Source organism: Triticum dicoccoides, chromosome 1B (genome assembly GCF_002162155.2).
Source record: "Triticum dicoccoides isolate Atlit2015 ecotype Zavitan chromosome 1B, WEW_v2.0, whole genome shotgun sequence".
Lineage (NCBI taxonomy): Eukaryota > Viridiplantae > Streptophyta > Magnoliopsida > Poales > Poaceae > Triticum > Triticum dicoccoides.
Genome location: NC_041381.1, coordinates 191887209 through 191892248, shown reverse-complemented (window position 1 = coordinate 191892248; position 5040 = coordinate 191887209).

Sequence of the window (5040 nt, the reverse complement as noted above, 5' to 3'; positions counted from 1 at the left end):
AGTCGGGGTTTCAGTCCTTTGAGAATTAAACCATTTGCTCGTTCCGCTTGTCCATTCGACTGGGGATGAGCGACCTAAGCATAGTCGACTTGTGTGCCTTGAGAGGCACAAAAGGCTTTGAACTTGTCGGAATCGAAGTTTGACCCATTATCAGTGATGATGCTATGCGGAACTCCATATCTGAATATCAACTCTCTGACAAAACTAATAGCAGTGCAAGCATCGAGATTCTTGATAGGTTTAGCTTCAATCCATTTAGTAAACTTGTCGACTGCCACTAGCAAGTGAGTGAAGCCGCTCCTGCCAGTTCTTAGTGGTCCAACCATATCCAACCCCCAAACAGCGAAGGGCCAGACGAGAGGAATGGTCTTCAAGGGTGAGGCGGGCTTGTGTGACATATTGGAATAGAACTGACATCCTTCACACTTGTCGACTATCTCCTTCGCCATTTCATTTGCTCTTGGCCAATAAAACCCTGCTCGGTATGCTTTAGCCACAATGGTCCGAGAGGACGCATGATGACCACAGGTCCCCGAGTGGATATTGGCAAGGATTATCCGACCTTCTTCTGGTGTTATACATTTCTGACCGACTCCAGTCGCGCTTTCCCTGTACAACTGTCCCTTTATCACGGTAAAGGTTTTGGATCGACATACGATCTATCGAGCCTCTTATTCATTCTCTGGGAGCTCTTTCCTTAGGATATACGCGATGTACGGCACTGTCCAGTCAGGAGTGATGACCAAAACTTCCGTGATCAGGTTGACCACAGCTGGGATCTCAACTTCAGTCGGATCCGTGACACTTTTTGGCCGCGGGGCTTCTTCGGTGAAAGGATCCTCTTGAACTGATGGTGTGCGGATGTGTTCCAAAAACACATTACTGGGAATGGCTTCTCTCTTGGAACCTATTTTTGCCAAATCATCAGCCGCTTGATTTTTCAGTCGGGGTATATCATGAAGCTCTAACCCCTCGAATTTCTTCTCTAGCTTTCTCACTGCATTGCAGTAACCAGTCATGGCTGGACTTCTGACGTCCCACAACTTCATCACTTGGTTAACCACCAAATCTGAGTCGCCATAGACCATGAGGCGACAGACGCCGAGTGAAATGGCCATACGCAACCCATACAAAAGTGCTTCATATTCTGCTTCGTTATTGGAGGAATCAAAGTGAATCTGGAGCACATATCTGAGCTTATCTCCTCGGTGGGAAACCAACACTACCCCAGCACCGGAACCATTCGGCATCTTAGATCCATCAAAGAACATGGTCCAGTGCTCCGAGTGAACTTGAGTCGGCAGTTGTTGTTCAACCCACTCGGCGATGAAATCTGCTATTGCTTGGGACTTGATGGCTTTCTTTGCCTCAAACTTGATATCAAGGGGAAGGAGTTCAATCGCCCATTTTGCCACTCGACCAGTTGCATCTCTGTTGTGCAGAATCTCTGACAATGGGGCGTCGCTGATGACTGTAATGGAATGGTTAGAGAAGTAATGAGCAACCTTCTTCGTGGTCATATAAATCCCATATGCAAGCTTCTGATAATGAGGGTATCTTTGCTTTGATGGGGTCAAAACTTCAGAAAGATAATATACTGGGCGCTGAACTTTAAAGGTTTTTCCTTCTTCTTCCCGCTCGACCGTAAGTACTGTACTGACGACTTGTGCTGTGGCTGCAATGTAAAGCAGCAAAGGCTCTTTGTCGATTGGGGCAGCAAGCACCGGCTGGGTGGAGAGCAGGGCTTTTAGCTCTGCAAATGTTGCATCAGCTTCGGGAGTCCACTCGAACTTGTCTGACTTCTTCATCAGTCGGTAAAGAGGCAATGCCTTTTCACCAAGACGAGAGATGAATCGACTTAAAGCGGCCAAGCAACCAGTAAGCTTATGGACATCGTGCACACGTACAGGATGTTTCATTTGGAGTATAGTACCAACTTTTTCTGGATTGGCGTCGATTCCTCGTTGGGAAATGAGAAAACCGAGTAACTTTCCGCCAGGAACTCCGAATGTGCACTTTGATGGATTAAGCTTGATATCATACCTCCTAAGGTTGGCAAATGTCTCAGCAAGGTTAGTCAGCAGGTCGGAACCCTTCCGTGACTTGACCACAATATCATCCATGTACGCTTCCACATTCCGACTGATTTGAGTGAGCAAACACTTATGAATCATTCTCATGAACGTGGCTCCGACATTCTTGAGACCGAATGGCATGGTGACATAACAGAAGCACCCGAATGGAGTGATGAAAGCTGTTTTGATCTCGTCGGGTCCATACAGACGGATCTGATGGTAACTGGAATAGGCGTCTAAAAAAGACAAGCGCCCACATCCCACAGTCGAGTCAACTATTTGGTCGATGCGGGGCAGAGGAAAATGATCTTTCGGGCAGGCCCGATTGATATGTTTGAAGTCAATGCACATGCGAAGTGACTTGTCCTTCTTGGGGACCATGACAACATTGGCGAGCCACTCGGAGTGGTAAATCTCTCGGATAAACTCCGCTGCTAAGAGCCGAGCCACCTCCTCGCCAATGGCCTTTCTCTTCTAGACGGTGCACCGTCGAAGATGTTCCTTGACAGGTTTCACTTTTGAGTTGACTCGTAGATGGTGCTCAGCCAGCCCTCTGGGAACACCCGGCATATTAGAAGGCTTCCATGCGAAGATGTCCCACTTCTCACGGAGGAACTGGATGAGCGCTTCTTCTGGACGACTGAAATGTTGATTCAGTAGCGGGCTTCTTGGCTCGCAAGAAATCACTCGGGTCCGCAGTCTTCTGGTATTCCTGCAGCTCTACCACTGCCATCTGAGCATCGGCGATCTTTGAGCCTTTCTGAAAGCACACTTCCGCCTTCTTCCGATTGCCAGTAATAGTGATCACACCTTTGGGACCAGGCATCTTCAATTTGAGGTATACATAACATGGTTGAGCCATGAAACGTGCATAAGTTGGCCTGCCCAAAATAGCGTGATAAGCACTCTGGAAATCCACAACTTCAAACGTCAACTTTTCTTTTCGGTAATTCTTGGAATCACCGAAAACCACATCAAGAGCAATTTGGCCGAGTGACTCAGCCTTCTTTCCAGGAATGACTCCATGGAAACTCATGTTGCTGGTACTGAGTCCGGACATCAGAATGCCCATCCCTTTCATCGTCTCTGCATACAACATATTTAGGCCACTGCCACCATCCATCAAAACTTTAGTCAGTCGAGTGCCTTCGACGACTGGGTTGACCACCAAAGCTTGCCTCCCAAGGGTGGCTATGTGTGTCGGATGATCGGACTGGTCAAATGTGATGGCAGTCTGAGACCATTTCAGATAACTGGGTGTCACCGGAGCAACCATATTCACTTCTCGGTTGATAACTTTCAATCGACTTTTGCTTTCAACATCAGCAAAAATCATCAAGGTGGAATTGACCTGGGGATATGCATCATCACTATCTTCTTTGTCTTCAACTTTGTCCGACTCCTTTTCCTTATCTTTGGGATGTTTCCCCTGGAATTGCTGGATCAAGAGCTAACACTGTCGAGTGGTATGTTTAGGGTAAATGAATTTACCCTCCTCATCTTTCTTTGTGTGGATGTGGCACGGCAAACCCATCACGTCATTTCCTTCCTTGTCCTTCACCTTCTTAGGGTTCCAAGACCCCTTGGGCTTCCCTTTTAACTTTCCATGAGTCACGGCCAAGGCTTCTCCAGGAGCAGCTGGCTCGGCTTTCCGCTTTTGCTTCCGACTGGAGTTCCCTCCTCCGGTTTCGTGGGAGACTGACTTATGCTTGCCACTCCGGAGCCGATCCTCTTCTTCACCATTTTCATACTTGGTGGCAATCTACATCATTCGACTCAGAGAGATGTCTCTGGTTCGACCAAATTTTAGGTTTAACTCTCTGTATTTAACGCCTTCCTTGAAGGCACAGACTGCCTGGTGATCATATACATTCACTACCGTGTGATGCAACATGATCCATCTCTGGATGTAATCCCTCAGAGTTTCATTCGACTTCTGCACACAAGATTGCAGCTCTGTCAACCCTGCTGGTCGCTTGCAAGTTCCTTCAAATGTTCTGACAAACACTCGGGCAAGATCTTCCCAAGTGTAAATGCTGATGGGTGCTAACTGATTCAACCATGCTTTGGCCGAGCCCTCCAACATAAGAGGCAGGTGTTTCATGGCCACCTCATCATTGCCGCCGCCAATCTGAACAGCCACTCGGTAGTCCTCAACCAAGTATCAGGCTTGGACTCACCAGTGAACTTACTGACTCCAGTCGCCAACCTGAAGTTGGGAGGAATCACCGCAACCCTGATGGCTCTGCTAAAACACTATGGTCCTGAGACGTGTACTCTGCTGCTGGTGGGTACATCTCTGTCATGACCTTCTCGGTGAGCTCTGTTCCTGTCGACTAAACCTTGAACGATAATGGATCTCGCATCAAAGCATGGTTCCCTGGGGTCGACTGGAATCCTTCGCCCAACATTGTGATGGCGTCTGTCATCCTGTTGTCGAGGTGTGTACGATCCACCCCTTGGGGGAGGGGTGGGCACTCGATGTCGATCATCGTGATCGAGTCGGTGATCATACTGCTCCCGGTTCCTGCACTAATCATGTCGGTCTCCACGTCCCTCACGCCTCGGGGGCGATCTTGGGCTATGGGCCGACTGGACTGTATTCGCAGCTATGGATCTGCTGTGAATCCTATTCCGTGACTGTGATATAGTTGAATTTTGATCTCCTGCTGCCCGGAGTAATGCTCTGATCTGTAACAAGCCTCTGCCAGCCTCTGACTGGGAAGGCTGAATCGACTCTGCTATACGGGCTGCATCTGCTAAATTCTGAATCGGAGTTCGATATACCTGAGTCGGTGGTGGAAAGAGTTGACGTTGACTGGATTCTGGAACCCGTTGCCGCGCACGCTCGTCGAGTGCTCGCTGGAGGTTCTCTAGTCGAGTGCGCTCAGCCAAGTTGTCCAAGCGCGCGTCCTCTAAGGCATGAGCCTTGGGGGTTTCTCCAACGATAGGAGTGTGCAGCGCA